Here is a 19,419-nt window from a genome sequence, read left to right on the forward strand (position 1 = left end):
GGCAAAAGAGTGTCCCAGTGTCAAACATCTGTGGACTGGGGAGGACACCAGGTTCTGTAGGCTTGTGCTGACTATCACAGAGACTAGATTTTGCATTTAGGACCAAACTGTCCTCCTGTGTCCCCAGGGGCATGCCTGGTAATAATGTAACCTACTGTGTGAAGTTATGAGATCTATAGACTGTGTTCACAGTAACCGAAACTACTAGAATTAAAACTCATCATAATTCAGTGTTAGACTAAAAGGCTCATTATGGTCATTCAATTGCTGGCATCTTAAACCAAATTATTGCTGATCATGTTGTCTCTATAGCTGAGAGTATCTGTTCCTTCTATTTTTCCTCACAATTTTCAAAAATGTTCCTCTGCATCAGTGATGTGTATTGCTTCGGCTATTTTGTCTTCTTGCCACTTAAAATGTTAGGCATTAGATATGCATAGCTATGGTTTCTCGGTATTGTATCACCCAGCAGTAGTGAAAAGTACTCCTTTACTGTGAACAAAGTATGTATTTTTCTATGCTCAACTTTATTTTACACTGATTTCTACTTTTAAATATAAAAGGGAAGAAGAATGAAGTTCTTTTGCAGATACTCTGTGGACTTAAAGGAATTTGAAAACCCCTCATTGAGTCAAAATTATCCACAGATTTCTTTTGTCCCTAGTCATGAACTGATGACCTAGATAGTAAAAGAAAATAAATGCCTGCAGCAAATAGAGTACGTGTTAGATATCTGAGTTTTGAGACTTCCACAGGCCTAGACATTAGACTATCAGGATTTTCTTGTTAAAATGGCTTATTGAAAGTTTTGAACCTCTGGGACCATCCAAAATTATAGAAATGGAGTCTGGGAAGCTTTTCTTCAAAAAAATAATAAAAAAACAGGTGGTTGTTATCTCAGACTAGGTCACTTGAGCTATTCAGAGTGTGTAGGACTTTATGATTTGAATGGTTAGGAGGAAAGGTGATTTATTATGCTGAGAAAGTAAATTCTTTGTTTTGTTTGGCTGACAGTCTAGTTGTTGGGTTTTTTTGGGATGGGTAAGGGAGATGAAGAAAGGATGTGGGAGGGAAATTATTTCTTCATTCATTTTTTTCTCTTAATGAAAAAGAAACATTTTTGTTTGGTTAGTTTTTTTAAATAGTCAGGAAAGGAGCCTTTGCTTGTATTACGCACCATAAAGATGAAGATTGGGTTTAGAAAGTTAATTCTTCTCCTCCCCTCCCTTCATCAGCTGTATGGAAATCCTACATGTAGAGTGTGGATATCCTCCTCTAAGTTAAAAATCCATTTCTGGAGACTCTGTTCTCCCCAACCCCGTAGGGACTGCTGTGCCATGTGCCTTCTCCAGTTCCTCATGATGAGCAAAAACAATGAGTTGCAAAGCAATATTCAAAGAATCAGACTTTTAAAGCATTTTATGAATCTGATGCACTGAACATTAGGACTCACACTGGGAAGTGCGCACACTGTGTACAGGCAGAAAACACATTCAGAGCAGAGTTCAGCCCATCGGACGTGGGGCTTAGGATCCCTACAGATCAAATGTACAAAAAAGCACTAGAAATTTTCTGTGTTCCAGGGTTCTTTCATGCAGATTCTTGGACCTGTGAGCCTTTTACTGTACTTTTTACTGTATTTACATTAACTTTATACTCGTATACAGAGATGTTTCCATTGGTAAAGCATGGAGGACCTTTTAACACACAAATATCCTACAGAAATCAATGTATTATTTCTGGCAAGTCCATATCAGTGAAGCGAAGCAACCAACTCCTTACTGTGTTCACTGTTTTCCAAACACTGAAACCCTCTCCATTTCGTGGGGGAAGGGAAAAAAAAAAAGTACATTTTTATTCTTAAAAATCTCTAGTGGACCTTATACATTTGATTGCTCTTGGCATTTTTGATATTTCTAGTCGCTTGCACACTGTAGCAGCCACATGTTGTCACTTAAAATCTAAATATCGGATAACTGCTAACTGAGACTTTATTGTGTATCATGCTTTTTTTTAGGAATTAGTTTTGTAAAGTAAAAATGACACTAACTCTGAAAGCATGTTTAATAAAACCTCAACAATCTATGTGCTGAGTTTGCACATATTATGTTCTCATAATCAAAAGAAAAATGTAGAATAAAAATAGTAGAGAAGAACAGTGCCCATTTTTGGAGCCTTGAACAGATGTAAGTGATTAGAGCTTCTTGTTTGGTTTGCTTTGATTTTTTGGTCTACTTTTTGAAAGTTCTGTCAACTTCATTTTTGCTTATTTCACTTTGTTTAGATAGTTTTGCCTTACTGAGTTTCCTGTGATGCTTCTGGTTATATGAAAAGTCTAGTCCAAATCACAGCACTTCAAAAATAATAATTTTTCAGTTCTTGGGTTTCCTCAACCAAACAGAGTACTTCTCTCTCTCCAGGTAATAATATACTCACAATTGCTTGCTGCCAAGTTCAGATATTCACCACGTGCAGTAGTGTGGGACTAACATACACATTGCAGGGTGTTATTCCAGACTCCTGTGTAATATTATGCAGGGCCAAGTCTGCCTTCTTATGGTTATCCTCCTTAAAAGGGAAAGAAAAAAAAGCTACTTTCTTTCCTTATCTAGCTGTAGGACAAGTCTTGCTAATACTCATGCTGCATTGAGCAATTAATTGAACTTTTTTTTTCCTCCTGAAAAATCATTATCTAACAACAATCTATTTGGCACATGGTCACATGAAGATTGTGCTTTTATTTAACGTGGAAGCGTGGGTGGTTAGTTGGGCTTGGGTCTAATTATACTCATTTTCTTCTAACTCAACAGCTTTGCTTTGCCTCTCTTTGCTGCTGTTGTCAGTTGTCTACTTGCCTCTGCTAGGCCTCCTGGTTCTGACTGCATGGGGGAGAATAAATTACACACAGATAAAAGGGGGGAAAGTGAGTAAGTTCTTCCCCCTATATGTTTAAGAGAGAGTAAAACTCACAGACCTTCCAGGGAAAATAATACTGTTAAAAAAGTAAAACTTGAGAAAGTGAAATGCTTTCCTGGTGTATATCTTGAAATGTTTTTAGTGCTCCATGGAATATATTTAATTTTGAAACTAGCCATAGAGATGTATGCTTAAGTAACTTTGTTTTACCTCACAAAATGTGAAGTTTGGTTCCTTGAACAAAATGATTATGACTCAAGGTCTCTTAACTGTAAGTTTATGTATTTTGCATCATTGCTTTTCCAAGTGGCTATGCCGTTCAGAATGGCAAGTTTTTGAAAGCAAAAGATGGTGTCATGATGATGTGGGCTTCCCTCCAACACTGCCCACAATTCAGACTCTTCAGATCTTGCTCTTCCCATTCATCTGAAATCATTTGTCTCTCAGGACTCATTTGAACTCTGGTGTTCAGTTTGAGCATTTCTCTTGGAGTAAGACTTGACGCAAATCAAGTAGGAAAAAAATTGCTTGTTCAGGGTAAAGTGTTACCATAGAAGCTGAAGGTATCTATTTGAAGCTATTTTATGGTTCATGGTATTCCAGGAATGAGTGGTTCTGCACTCTGGCAGACCTGTACACTGCATGGAATTAAAGATGGGCTGTTTTTACCATGAGACTCTAGTCATTGCAACACAATTTTTAGGTGATCTGCAAAGCATTTTCCTACGGAGAAAATTATTGTATAGTAAAGGAAAGATTGCCTTGAGGTAGAAAGTGTGCAAGCTAAGCAAAGCAGATTGCTGGGCTGCTGCAATCTTCCTGTGTGATTTTGGGCAAGCCTTGAAGTTGTTCAATACTTCTTATTCAGCGTTTCATGAGTCGTGGGACTGAATTCATTTATAGATGTAAAGCAGCCTGACACTATTGCAACAAAGCTGTGTTGTGCCACTTTGCCAAAGTGCAAAGTGTTATTACATCCTAAATAATGAATAGGCTCTTTTTTGTAGACAAAACAGTGGAGTAATATTCTCACTTACATACTCGGGCCATGCTCTGCTCTAGGTGTTTGTGATTGTATAATACTTGCAGGATCTAGCCCAGCTACAAATATTTTGAGATTTTCTTTTATTTTAAAGAAAACATCTCTTTACCATTCAAGTTACATGCTGAAGTGTCGAAGCGGTTTTGAAATTATTGTCCCTTTTATTCAAGGATCTCAAAAGTTTATTAATAAACTAGGAATGTCTTTTTAGTGTGTACTTGCATGAGTTTAACTCCTGGGAAATTTGCATTCACAGTGACTAGGGTTAGTATGTTTCATGAAAATACATTTTGCACACATCCTGAACTCTTAAGTGTGAAATTCTGGCATTACTGAAATCAGTGTGAGTATTGTCTTCACCGTTGTCTTCACTGAGACTGGTATTTCACCCTTTCCAAGAAAGCATATAGTATAATTTATAGCAAGGGAGAAGCCCCTTTTTGAAGTGCTGAAAGAGTTGACATTCTTCATCTTTTTGTTGCTGTTGTTTGTGCTTCACTTTTTGTTATTATTGGCTTGTTTGTCATTAAGTTACTTTCCTTTTGCCAGCTGGAGTTTTATGGGCGTACTCCATATTCATTCTCGGTTTTGTACTAATGAGATTTTCTGCTAAGAAAATTTCCGTGTTATATATCATGCCAGTCTCTTTTGCGTTTGTCATTCCTAAATATTAGGAATTACCCAACTGGAGGTGACAGCTATTACTCTACTTTTGTCAGCCAAAATCAAAGGCTGTGGTGGTATAAGATGTCATCTATTGTATCTGTTATTCTTGAAGCTAATGAACGTAGGTAGTTGTAACAGGTTTTTCAGTAGGAGGAGAAACCTTAATTTTTAGCAATCTGGACATTTTAAGTGGGATATGGGGAAATAACTTAAAATTCACAAAATTAAGAGTAGCTGGAGTAACCAGAGTAAAACCTGTGAGCCTGCTTTGCTAATAATTTCTGATTCAAAAATAGAAGGTAATCTTTGAAAATGTTCGCTTTTAGTATTTCAGCTGGTGGTGAACTGTGTTCTCCTTGCCTTAACCATCTTAACAAAGGCCATTTCTTCTACAGCTATGACTATAAAGTTCAAGAAAAAGGCAGTTCTTCGTCTTTGTAACATATACGTTTCTTAGACTGCAGTGTCAGTTTTACTGTGCTGCCCTGTCAATGAGTCTCAAATTCACCTTGAAGGATCACCCCCAGGGATGCCAGCTGAACCTTTGACCCTTCTGTTCTGACTGTCACCAAGGTTAACACATCATTACAGATTGTGATGTTCGGGTTACCTGTTCATTTGGAGCTTTTGTCAACCTACACTGTTTCAGACAACTTAAACAGAAGCCTCAGTATCTCATTGCTTTTTCATAAGAGTATGTTTTGATGATTTTTGAGAATGAATTATATTTCTTCCTAATTTTGTGTTAAAATAGATGTGAAATTGTAAAACTTACAGCTTTATCTCTGTTTTCCCTAAATTATTAAAATAACAACTATATAGCTATAAGCAAAAATAAAAAGATGAGGATGCATTTTCTTTTAAATTTGAAAATGGGCACATTCATACCTGAACTGTTGCTTACAGTACTACATAGCTACCCAGTGCGAAAAAGTGTGTGGTGACAGACAGAAGGACATCATTAAGTATTGGCTTTGTGGTATAAGTTCTAGCTACTGACAAGTTAAGGACACTTTGTTTATTTGGAATAGTCTTACAAGGTACCATGTTGGATAATTAGCTGGTTACAATTAAAATGGGATTTGGTTTGCTAACCCAGAAAATATATTTGCAAATACTGTTCTTATCGGTGGAACTGATATCTAGCCAAGGGAACTCTTATGAAAGAGGAGTCCATTGGCACAGATCTTCCAAATACGTATTAAAATATCGTTTTAAGATATTGTACCCTATAAATCTGCTTTTAGCAGAGTTCATATTTTTTTTTTCCCAACATTGCCCTCTGATAAAGCATACAGGCCATTTGATTGTCTAGATCTACTTCTGGATACTGTTAATGGCCATCAGTTTTCTGTTCATGAAATAATAAAAGGAATAGATACCAAAATTGGTTTTAATCTCTCTCCTACATTGTTTCAAATGACTTCCACATATTCCTGTTGGAGAATTGATGCTAGCTAATGTTGAAAAGTTTTCTATGGTATAGATGACCTATTTATTCAGGCGCAGTGGAGAATGCCAATGCAATTTTTGTTTCTGCAGGTGGAGGAGATTACTTTTAATCCCAAGCAGCACATAGTCTACTAGGTTTTACCTTTGTATTCTTTCCTCCTTACTTTCTACAAAATACAGTCTTTAAAATAGGTCTACAGGCATTACACCTAGGTCCCTATCTGCAGCAGTCAGACTATATGCAAAGTTATTCTATTTCCACTTTACATTCAGTTGAGAGAGTTGAGATAATAATGGGACAGTGTTGTATCCTTTTCTGTCCTCTCTATAAACGCTCTGAACACAATCTTTTAGGTAACAAATCTTAAATCACGTATTCTTTTCAATTAAGTTTATGTCATTTTCCTTCACTTAGACTTGTCTGGAAGCTTATAATAGTCACTGTAACAGCTACACTAACTCCTGTTAGGTGTGATCCAATGGTTTTTCCCCTTGGAAGCATTTGAACAGGAGTTGACAATGCCACAAAAGAGCTTTCTGAAAAGGAAAAGTATTATTTCTTTAACCACATGATCATACAGAAAAAGAAACAACACTTCAAACCACTCTAATATCTACACACCTAGCTGACTAATTTAGTATTTAAAATTTCTTTCCCATGGAAAATCCCCACTTAATGAGCTTCTGTTCTTCCACTCCTCAAGGAAGTGTGCATCTCATTAAATCCCTCTTCCTGCTTTGGTTTTCGCCTCCTCTTATGTCTCAGGAAAGGAGTTGCTGCTTTGGGCTACAAGTATGTCAGGCTCAGCTGAGGCCCAAGTCCTCCTCTTCAAGGTGAATTTCCCCTAAGCATTTGTTGAAAAGTTACGATTAGAATCATAAGTTCATACCCTTGTGGTATATTTCCAGGCAATCCTGCTATGAAATTAGCTTCCTGTGCGAGCAGAATGAGCCTAGATCAAAATCTAACATGTTATTAAAGGCAACTCTAAATACAACAAATATGATATTTTAATATTCCACACATAGAATGGCCCGTATATCAGATTGTTCTTTGCATGGATGTTTGAAAGTGTCAGTAATAGTACCTGTAGTACAGCATTTATGCTTTAGTTCTTACAGGGCTTGAACAAGGATTTTCCAGAATTTCTGTATTTGGAAATTTAAGAATATTTAAGCATTTTTCTGAAATATAGTAGAAATATTCATATTGTATTCTGCCAAACATTACAGAATCACAGAATCACAGAATCAATCAGGTTGGAAGAGACCTCTGGGATCATCGAGTCCAACCATTGCCCTGACACCACCATGTCAACTAGACCATGGCACTAAGTGCCATGTCCAGTCTTTTCTTAAACACATCCAGGGATGGTGACGCCACCACCTCCCTGGGCAGCCCGTTCCAATGGCTAATGACCCTTTCTGAAAAGAAATTCTTCCTAATGTTCAACCTGAACCTCCCCTGTCAAAGCTTGAGGCTGTGTCCTCTTATCCTATCGCTAGTTGCCTGGGAGAAGAGGCTGACTCCCACTCCAGTACAACCTCCCTTCAGGCAGCTGTAGACTGCAATAAGGTCACCTCTGAGCCTCCTCTTCTCCAGGCTAAACAACCCCAGCTCCCCCAGCCGTTCCTCATAGGTCAGACCCTCCAGACCCTTCACCAGCTTGGTCGCCCTCCTCTGGACTCGCTCCAACACCTCAACATCTTTCTTGAAGTGCGGGGCCCAGAACTGGACACAGTGTTCAAGGTGCGACCTCACCAGTGCCGAGTAGAGAGGGACGATCACTTCCCTAGACCGGCTGTCTACACGATTCCTAATAGAGGCCAGGATGCCATTGGCCTTCTTGGCCACCTGGGCACACTGCTGGCTCATGTTTAGCCAGCTGTCGATCAGCACCCCCAGGTCTCTTTCCGCCGGGCCGCTTTCTAACCACTCTTCCCCCAGCCTGTAGCGCAGCATGGGGTTGTTGTGGCTGAAGTGTAAGACCCGACACTTGTTCTTGTTGAACCTCATGCTGTTGGTCTCGGCCCATCTGTCTAACCTGTCCAGATCCCTCTGTAGGGCCTTCCACCCTCCAGCAGATTGACACTGCCACCCAGCTTGGTGTCATCTGCAAATTTGCTGAGGGTGCACTCAATCCCTACGTCTAGATCATCTATAAAGATATTGAACAGCACCGGCCCCAGAACTGAGCCCTGGGGAACACCGCTAGTGACCGGCTGTCAGTTGGACTTTGCCCCATTCACCACCACTCTCTGGACTCTGCCATCCAGCCAGTTTTTAACCCATCGAAGAGTCCACCCATCCAAGCCCCGGGCAGCCAGTTTGTCTAGGAGGATGCTGTGGGAGACAGTGTCGAATACCTTACTGAAGTCTAGATAGACTACATCCACATTTCTTGCCAGACTTTAGGTCTGGGGGAAACAAGTATCATTTCATTGCCATCCACTAAAAGTGTATCTCATCAAAGTACAAAACTTCTTATGGAACTATTTGAAAGGTGAAGAGAATCATCAGAACCCTCTTTTTTACCCTCTATATCAAACATTCTCTAAAATCATGACTATTCTGGTCGTGACTGACTTCTGTTTTCAGTAGAATTTGGCTTTTTTCTTCAAAAAAGTCAACAATATGGCTGTCTTAGAAAAGGTCTGTATGAAGTACATGAAGTATAATACCTCATACTATAATGCAAAGTACAATGCATAGTTGATGAAGTCTTAGTTCAGCTGGCTATTTTGTTCTTATGTTTACCATACTTGAGGGTTTTTAGAACTTTTTCCCTTAATTTCTGAATGTTTATTCAGGGTTTGAAAACCACGTTACTAGTCTTCCATTAAAAATTAATTTGCAAGTGTAGCAAGTATCATTTCTTTACCTTTTTTGGACATAATTAAGTGAAACTAGTAGATCTATGTTGGAACAAACATGTCCTCTAAGATAAACAAGTGTGAACTTTACTGTTAACAGAATTTTCTGTGAGGTTGTACCTTGGTACAGACATCAGGGTACTGATGTGAGCTAGTGAAATTTGTTTATGTACTGCAGTAGTGGTCGATCCTGTTAATGTTTGTTGTGTTGGAAAAAAAGGCAAAAAGACAAAGGAAGCTTATTGATAAGGTCTTTTGTTTCCATAGATACTATCAAGACAGTCCTTTAAATACTGTCTTCCATGCCTGTTCACATATGTCAACTTTCCCCCGCATTCTTTAGTGTGTATTTTTGCATCATTTTCCTTACCTTTTCTTGAGATACATCAGCGTGGAAAGGAAGTCAGCAAAGGAAAAATTTGCAGTAACAGGAACAACACAGAGAAATGCCAGTCATAAATATTTTTCCTATAAATATTTTTATGTATTTGGGGTGCTGATTGGAGTCATAGAGTGTCTCAGGAGTGGTGAGTTCAGACCTTGGTGGGGCTCCATCTGAGGGCAGCTCTTACTCTTCCCATTTGGAAATGGACCCCCATTGGTCAGGATGTCTCTCAGTCTATTGCATGCCATGGGCTACAGGCAGCACCTTTTGGTGATCTGCATTCAGGACCAGATTTTGAAAGCAGATTTGCAAACTCAACTACCTGGAAATGTCAATATGTCCATCTGATAGTCAGAAGTGTTGACTACCCGTTACCTTACCCAGCAGCCAAGGACTTCTAACTTTTGCCATCTGCTTTGGAAAAAATTGACTGGAATGTTAGGTAGATGAGTCTTTTAAATGCAAAAGTGTATCTTCTTTTCTGTTTGTCATGCTAAGTAGCTACAAAGAAATGTCTTTAAAAGTTAAGTGTTTACTTCAGACTGAACATTTGGGTTTGTGTTTGTTTTGGAAGCATGGTGTGGCTGTTTCTGTGTTTTTAGGGAGGAAAGTTTACTATGGGAATGCAATTGCAGTTTTTAACTTCCTGTCGCTGTCATAAAAAAGGTAATTCCTGCCAAAGGAACTGAAATCTGATCAGGTAACACTTTTAGTTTTCTGTAAAGATCACTTCTTATTCCTTATGTGTTTTTACAGTGCTCACACAGAACACATCAAAGCTTCTTATTTGTGGTAGGATAGTACTAGTTTAAAAAAAGGCATGCATGCAGCCACAAGAAAAACTGGGAAAATGGAAGTGCTCCGTAATTTCAATATGTGTGCCATTTTTACAAGCCTGTTCCACCAATAGCAAACTGCCACAAACAGGAGACACTGATTTCCATACAGAACTTGGCCAGCTAGATTGTAGTTTACTTTGCTTTGTAAATACAAGTGGAAAAACTTGAGCAGCTGATATTTCCAGTGTCCAGAACAGTTTCTCCCTGCTTCCAGCCCCTTTTTTTTCCTCCACCTTTTACATTGGTGCAGTTTACAATACCCTTTTAACAACAATGAAAATCGTGTCAGGAGTTTAAACCCACCGTGGCATCTGAGAGGAATAGCAAGAAACTGCTGCAAAGGAAGCAATTATCCCAGCAGGGCTCCAGAGCCCCCCTGAATAGCTCTAGCAGCCCCCAACCGCGAGCAGAAGAGGCGAGGGGAGAGGCACCATTCTTCAGGCTTCAGTCTCCTCATTCTCCTTGGCTATTCACACTGTAACCGCTTCATTGACACACTGAGCAATAAGTGGTTCACTGCTCCAAAGGCAAGGGCTGAGTGGGAAGAGCAGAACTGGTCGGCAGCCTGTTCCTGCTGACACTGGAGCCGTATTTCTCCCTGGTGAGCCTAGCAGTAGCCCACAAACAACAACCCTTAGAGGGTATCATAGTTAAAGGATGGCGATGGGAAACGTGTGAGCATCAGGGAGCAATGATCCCAGTATGTACAGAGATTTGGAACAGTGTATGCTTTGTTCTGCTTGATTGCAACCTGTGCTGGCTTATTTTAAGAGTAACAGAAACTCTAAGTAGCTCCTGGCTTCAGTGTCCATTGCTAAAGATTAGCTTATATTGTATAGTCCCCTGTGGCAAAAGAGGGCTGAACATTTGTGAACAGACCAAAATCTACAGGTCACTCACTGCTTGTTGAGTCTATCTGGAGGATCTAAATTTGAACGTGAAAATAAAAATAATGATGCTGGGCTGCTGTGTGGGCTGGGAAGATCAGGGGATTTGATCTTTACCTCTCTGTGCATACATTCTCCTCATTATTCTTTGTAAGTTTTAATTTGAGCATATTCCCACCAAGGACCTCATGTGTAACTGTAACGTCTAGCCCAGTGGCTTTCCAGTGTTCCTTCAATAAAATTAAAGTCAAATTTGCTTGTAGTTGTCTGTGACTGCAGGTTTTTACCTCAGTCCTGTAGCACAGTTTGTGTGCAGACCACAAAAAATAGAAGGAAATCTGTGATTTATGGTTTTCATGTGCTACAGTCAGAAGAGTTGCAGTGATCGCTGATGGAAGAGTGAAATGTGGCAAATTAATATATGACTTTTGTGTTTAACTGTTCATGAAAAATGAACGATGTGGTGCACGTGTTCCTTTTTTTGAAAGTGTTACACAAAGGATGTGAAAGGTTTAATGTTTTCACATCTTTGTATGCCCAGCATAGTCTTAGTATAAGAGAGTTCCAAGCTTAGGCTCAGTCAGAGATAAACGCAATAGAAATTTAACCCAGGTTTATCTGCTTTTTTTTGAAGCATAGTCTCGTTTCCATGACGTCTTCTTGGTCAAAAGTCAGAAAATCAGTAGTTTTTTAGTTATGTTAGAAAACATTTTGTACGTTTTCAAGGTTACATTTTGCAAAATATTTGTATATTTGTAGTGTTTAGTTGGTAGGGCCAACACTTCTTTGGAAGTAAACTGGATTGTAAAGTTTTAAAAGAAAATGTTCTGAATGAGAAGTCAAATCTGTCTCAAAATTTAAAACTGTCAAAATACCAACTTGGAAATGTATGAAATAATCCACTCTTTTTTTGCTAACCGTGACAGATTTTATTTGCTTAATTTGGTTCTCAGTTTGTATTCTGTGCCATAAAGGGCTCAGGTTTACCCCCAGAGGAAGACTGAAATTCCTTCTTCCCTTAGGGAGCTGCTGTGCCAGCTCCAGGGAGGAAAGCTTTCACAGGCAATCGAGTGCAGGAAGTGCCATGGTCACGGGAAGGATCCAGGAGCCTGTAATTTGCATCCCATTCAGTGAGGAGCCAGCAGTGGGCAGCCAGTCTCAGAGGGGATGTGCCCTCTCCCTGAGGCAAGTGGGAGTCTGAGCCAAATCTGCTGCATCTCAGCAGGTCACTGTATGACTAAAGCCAAAGCTGAAAATAATGACCCGCTGCACAGACCCATGCCACGAGAAAAATTTTGAATAATTCTTTTTTATTTCTATTCTCTCTTCTCAGACTGTGATGATTTGTTGTTGTTTCACAATTCTACTTTTAAGTCTAGGAGAACCTTGTTTTTGCATGTTAAAGGCCTTTCAGTTTCCTGTGGGCCCTTATCATAGAGGAAGACCTATGAACGTCTACTTCAAAGCTCTTGATAACTTCAGTCCTGTCAGACCAGTTCCCTTTAGAAGACCCTATATCAGGACCTTGAAAAATCCCATATTTTGGCACAATGACTGTGAGAGATCTGCACTCTGAGAAATGTCTTTCATCCGATTACAAGTGTTAGTGAAGTTTTATCTACCCATGCTTCTAAGCTTTGAAGTTGAAAGTTAGGACTCTGCTGTTGGAAACGTGCTCTGCACAGCTCCTCTTTCCTTAGGTGAAAGTAGGAAATTTCCTGTTGACGAAATACACGCTATGATACCAAGTTGTCTGAAATCCATGTCGTTGTCCTGCCACCATTAATTCCAGGCTTAGAAAAGTAAGACAACGTTGGTTAATACCTACAATGACAGTTAGGAACTGAAATCCCCTTGAAATCAGCAGCAGAGTCCATACCGCTCTGAAATGGCGTGGTGGTGGTACTCCTTCCCTCTCCACCCCCCTGGTGCCGCCTCCAGGGCTTAGGCATATTCCGCAGCGTGCAAACTCACTGCAGAGTCTGGTCTGGTCATGTAAATGGGCACTTCTTGTCCCTGGGGAGCCGGCCTGAAACTGCCCTTGGCTTCATTCTTGGTGACTTTTCCACATAGCCCCGTGGAGTGGCCTTGCGTCTGTCTTCTGCAGTGTAGGCCGCAGTTTCCACTCTCAGTGGCAATCGGCTGCTAAATTCCTCTGTAGATTTGGGCTATGTTGTTTCTTTTATGGTTACCAGGTAGGAAATTTTTATATATTTTAAAATTTGTGGTTTGTTAGGATTATTTTTCAATATTATATTTGTGATACTTTAGGTAACATAATTAAAAGCTGAGAGATTTTGTAGGGCAAATTAACCCCAGCTGGTCTGGGATTTTATCCTTGGAGGTGTGTAAAAAACACAGTGGTGGTGATGCTTAAAAGAAAATTCCTGTGTAACAGATACTTCAAATCATCTGACTTGCTTAAGGGGAGAGAAATGAAGACATACCAGACACGGAGTTCAGTTCAAGTTCACTTTTATTTCTGATTTCAATCACTGATTGCAGTGAAAGTTATATATGCACTAGTGCATCCAGGGGAGATTGATGCATAAGGTTAAATTTACAGTTTTACAGAAATATTGTAGTTGGCATTACATACATGTTGTTCCCATGTTTGGCTCAGTTGGGCATTCTTTGGGCTCTGCAAAAAGATTGGTTAGTTCCATGTATTTTTTTACTGACCCATAGGATGTGTTTATGTATTGCCTATTAGTTAAGTTTAGTGTGTTTTCTGGTTGGTTTGGGGGTTTTTTTGAGATCTTGGTAGAGCAGATTTAAGGCCATGAAGGTAGTCATAACATGCTTTTGTTGTAGGAGGATTTTAATCTTGGTTTAGAATAAGAAAGGAAGTATTACATAGTAAATGTTTTGAACTGTAGCTGTGAAAACGTTTCAGGAAAGTATTTTACTGGTTCACATATTTTCATGTAAACATAGCTGTCTGTTCAGAAACTAATTCTGATTAATGTGAGCCAATACAGCCTGTTTTGAATTATATCTTCCTTTGTGATTAACAAAAGCCAAATGTCAAAAGTAAGTTTGGGATTGTTACCATTTTAAACTTCTGAAAATTGTATGTGCTGAGGTATAGATTTTTCTTTTCTGAAGTTGATTTATGACATTCTCCATATATCTTGGCTGTTTCCATGATCTTGTTGGTTGGGTGAAGTATCAAACACATATGGTAATTCTGATATTTGGTGTCTTGTGATAATGCCAAGTGCTGAATAACCCTCAGCTCCCTCTGAAGTCACCAAACAGTTTAGGACACAGATAACCCTTAAGCCTTTGAGATATCCATCTTCATGTAGATACAGCCATTAATAATGAGGCCATAAAAGAGGGGAAGGCAGTCTCATTAGCAAACTTGAATCCGATACTGACTCTGATGTAGCCTGGCCAGATTGGCAGGGGTGCCAGAAGCAGCAGCTTGAATCTATTGTCATTTTATCTGCCTTAAATGTGCTTTCTTTTTAAGTAAAGCTATCTTCCTATGCATTTTGCACCATCCTTTATAGACTTTACCTTCAGGCCTGTCATCATTGCAAGACTGTTTTGTTGGTCTGTATGGTAGGAGGGAACAATTGATTTGCACTTTGTCATGACAGATTTACAGCACAGGAAGACCACTTGAAAGTATGTTTTAAACTTCTTTCAAATAGAACTTTTTGTGTGTTTGATATGGAGGAGGCAGCACGTACCCTCCTGGGGTCCCAGAGAATGGAACCGAACGTGGGACAGACTCCTCTGTCTGAACTTTGAAGTTGAACAAGAACAAACTTTAATCATTGTTGAAGACCTATTCCAAACACGTTTTGATGTCTAGTGTCTGAAGTTTAAGCATGCTATAATAGATAGGAAAGAATACATGGGATTCACAAGGCTTGGAACAAGATACACGTTTTTAAATAAAAATTTAAGATGGGTATTCTTTCATACTCTTTTTAACTCAACTTCGTTAAAACTGCAAAATTGTCTTCTATTGGTGACATTCTGTGCCTTACAGTCTGTGCTGCAATGACAAGTCATGATACGGATGTACTGATCTGTTTTGGGATGATAGACCGCATAGGAGGAAATGAGCAAACTCCGTGTTCCCTAACGAAGAAACGAAAGCTCCATTTTACTTGTATCTACCATTGGTGACACTATTAATTACAATTGCCTGGTCTCTGCTTGTTCTTTAACTGTTTTATTGTCATTTATAATTAGATGGTATGCTTTTAAAGCAAAGACCATGTCTGACAGGTTAATATCACATGCCCATCACATTTCATTTAAATAAAATGTGGTGTTATGTATGCTGTACTGTAGAAGACTGAAATATGTGAAATTGGTGATAATACATATGCAGAAACCCTGGCTATACAAACAGAGGCCAGTATTTCACTCTGCAGCTAAATTTCATTTTGTTATGGATTTAAGTTCGCTTTTGAATTATTTTGCAACAGAGCAGATTTAATTTATTAAATAGAATGAAACTAGGAGCTAAAAGAAAGTTAAAAAAAATACCAGTCACCTTTATATTTGGACTTCCCAAGCATTTCTCTCATGGCTTCATTCTTTCTCATATTTCATAGCACATTTCTGTGAAAAGTAAATGAATCACCCACATATATAAAAATATTTCTTAACACAGACAGATGGATATGGATTTATACATACAAAAATTTACACATGCACACACAACACACATAGGTACATAAAATATGGTCTTAGGATAAGTATATATATGTGTACAGCTATACTGAATACTTGGTGCTATGTTGTAGAACCCTTGGGTAAGTTTTTATGGATTTGATTTATTGGCTGACCGAGTTGATTCATTATTTGTATATGATTTTTTGCTGCTGGGTGGCCATAATTTACAATTCTGGACCTCGTTAACTCTGTGGGTGCCTAGAGTTTTCTGTATGAACATCTCCAACTATTGTTTAAAGAAATAAATGAAGTGGACTAGCCTGAATGAACAATTGACTCGTGAGGAACAAAATATGGTCAGGCAGGTCATAGAAAATAGCTTTCAATAAGTCTTTGTAAGTCACCATGCTATCCTATATTCTCTTAACATACATACAACAATCCATGTGTGTTACAGGCAACTGAAGATCATCTGTGGACTGCTGATCACAATCTTCTTCTCTCATCAGTATTCAGTGCTATTCTTGTATTCTCTTCTTGCACAGCCCTGATAAATTTGCTGGTAGGCACAGAACAGAACAAAATCCTGAAGAGGCGTCAAAAGTCAAAAAGTGCCTTGGCATCATTTCTGTGTAGATAAAACATGATGCTTACTTCCATCTTTTCAAAACTGGACTTAAGGCTTTGGCAGTTAGCAAAGCAATTCCTTTTCCCATGATGTGCAGTATCTACCAGAGCAGTGTAATAAAACTGTTTGCTGTATCTTGTTTACTAGGAAGAAAGGACTTCTCTTTGCGTTCAGTATGGTAACAGCTCTTCCGGAGCTTTAAGATGAAATGTTACACTGCCTGTCATTTTTTTCAAACCATTATATCATTTGCTACTATGAAGTCCAGCTGGTGTATTCTGGGGCAAGGTCTCAAATATGAGAAGAGCCAAAGCACTCAAATTAAAACGTCTTGATTAACTGTTAAGTATCCACAGACTATTAATAGTTTTAATTTTCAGCATTTCAGATACTGCCCCCAAAGGTGATTTGGCTCTTTACTGCTCTGAATACTGGATATGAACTTACAGTACTGGGCTTACTGGATATGAACTTAGTAAGACAAAGAAATGTAGCAGTGATTACGTGTTCCTACAAAAATTCTCCTGCGTGTATTTCATTGTGTACTTTGTTAGTTAAAGCCATTGGTCTACAGTCCATAGGTATTTCTAGGATTTCCTATTGCAAGAAGAAGTGGCAAACATCGCACAGAGAGAACGTAAATTTGTCATAGCTACAGATTTGATTTGCAATATCTTGTTAATAGAAGGTCTTGATCAATCTTATTGAGATGGTGGGTAAATAATTGTTAAAATTTAATGGAAAACTTGGATAGTGACCCCACAGAGGAAGTATGCTTTCTTGTAGCCATCTGTGAATGCTCTAGTTACAGACATGTAATTCCACACGCAGTTGTGGTATATTTTATTGTAACTGCGTAATTCATCACAATTTAATTGGGCATAGCCATCATTGTAGCCAATGTTCTAAACCCTTTTTCTGTTTTAAGGAAAAAAACCAAACAAACAAACAAGATCAACAAAGGAAAACCCGTAGGAAAAATCAGCCAAATGCATTCAGAATTCCATCTAGGAAGCACAGCTTCCTTCAGTAGGCATGTCACATTTTTGGAAGTCTGCCTCAATGTCCATGAAGAAATGTTTCCTGTGCCCCTCCTTCCTTATGTAAATCTCAAATAACTTGGAAGAAAAGCAGCTTTCAATGATTTTTCAGTTGTTCAAATGTTTCTGCTTTAATGCTTCACTCCATCTATGCCTTGAAGAAAGTCTTGTGGTGACTCCTAAAGAAGTTCCTAGGATCGTTCTTGCTGGAGGTTGAATTTTGTGCAAAATATACAATTTTGTCATATTGTAATAGGTTTGAATGGGATTTTCTTAAGTGCCAAAGTCACAGAGGAGCATAAGTGCTACTGAACATGAGTAGGACTTAAGCTCTTAAGACGTGTGAAAATCACTGCTTACAGTTTACATGGGTTTGAAATCATCAACTGAGTTTGTAAATTCTTGTGATATGTAAATACATGTATTTCTTAAATCCAGTGCATTCAGTAGTGATATACGTGAAAAGTATGCATTTCTGCACACATATCTGGATATACAAATACCCCAAAATGCATGTGGAAATCTTGAGAAAGTTGTTTTTTAAAATCCCTTGCATAGATTAATTGGGAATAAATAGCTTTCTGTGATTTAGAGATGTAAACTGGGAATAAATATAGATAGGCTTTTAGTTATATGTTACATTCTCTCCTTGTGCTTGCCATTTCAGGTGGTCAACGATCTAAAAATGCACACAGATTCTTGAAAAATGTGTCTTTGCAGGTCACCTTTGTTTTTTCATTCTTCATGCCTCAAATCCCCATTGAAATTTCAGCATTACTAGATTACTGGATGATAAAGGACATATCTTTTCTGTTCTCAAACAACAAGTGCCAAAGGCAACAGAATGAAATTTGTATGCAATACTATCTACGTTACATGTGCATGTTCATTTATCTCAATAACTGACTGTCATCTTTGTGTGCGTACATCTTACAATGATAATAAGAGCCCAACGCTGCTCAAGATGTCAATTTTTCAGGGATAGATTTCTAGCTGCAGGCAACTTGAGCAAAATACCTCATATTGAGAACACTCTTCTCCTTGTCACTGACCACATTAGACCCTTTCATGTAGCTCCATATGTGGCTTTTATTTATTGTTTACTTCCACCCACGCCTTGAACTGCAGTGGTTTTCATATGTGATTGGACTCATAAGCGTGTGTTCACTTAAAAACGTAATTAAGTAACATTTTTGTGTGTTAAACTAAACATTGTACGTATTCAGTTGCCTACACAAATTTTACTGCATTTTGGTGAACTTCGAAACTTGTTCAACCGTTTTGTCAATCAAATGGGAGAATAAATATTTTTAAAGGGAGATCAGATATTTTCATATGCATTTAATATGTATTTTTAAATAAAATAATAAGATTTGGAATCCCAAAGGGGAAGTATGTTTTCTAATTTTGGGGTTATTGCAATTCCATTATCTTCCAAAAACTGAATAACAGCAGAATGTTATTCATTTCCCAGTAAGGTTTTAATTGCTAGTGCCCAGCTGCTTATCAGCCTTTAAGATTACTTGTTTAAAGGTGAAGAACTAAACAATAAAAAAATTCCTTCATTTCCTTTAGAAATGAAAACCAAAACAAACACAAAATTCATGAATAATAACGAGCATGACCAACGGTAGGATAACGTGTACATATTTCTTGTCAAGAAAAAGTAATTGCAGCACTTGCTAATTTTTACTCTCCACCTGATTATATCAAACTGCAGTAGTACATAAGAAGGAATTGTGGTCCTTCTGGCCAACAAGCATTAAACAGGCTGTTGAACAGCTAGTATTACATTATGCAGAATGAAGAAAAAAGTAATAGGGCTCCAAATCTGAGAGATTTTAAAATACTGTTGTAAAACTAAGAGGCAAGCTTTTTGTAAGAGGACAAAACTAGGTTAGTAGTAATTTTTTTTTCACTTTTTTTGTACGATTTGGAAAATCACTGATAGTTTGTTTTTTTTCATAATCTGTAACAAAACCTTTTTCAAGTTAATAAATATTATTAAATTGTTAGTTCATATTAAAGTATTTTTTATTATCCTTGATT

At 38.3% G+C, this 19,419-nt stretch overlaps 1 protein-coding gene across 1 annotated transcript in view; it reads left to right on the forward strand.

Moving 5' to 3' along the window:
* ROBO1 (roundabout guidance receptor 1) overlaps positions 1 to 19,419 on the forward strand; it is a 552,781-nt gene that overhangs the window by 444,176 nt on the left and 89,186 nt on the right. The window lies entirely within an intron of this gene.

This window comes from Nyctibius grandis, chromosome 2 (assembly GCF_013368605.1).
Source record: "Nyctibius grandis isolate bNycGra1 chromosome 2, bNycGra1.pri, whole genome shotgun sequence".
Classification (NCBI taxonomy): domain Eukaryota; kingdom Metazoa; phylum Chordata; class Aves; order Nyctibiiformes; family Nyctibiidae; genus Nyctibius; species Nyctibius grandis.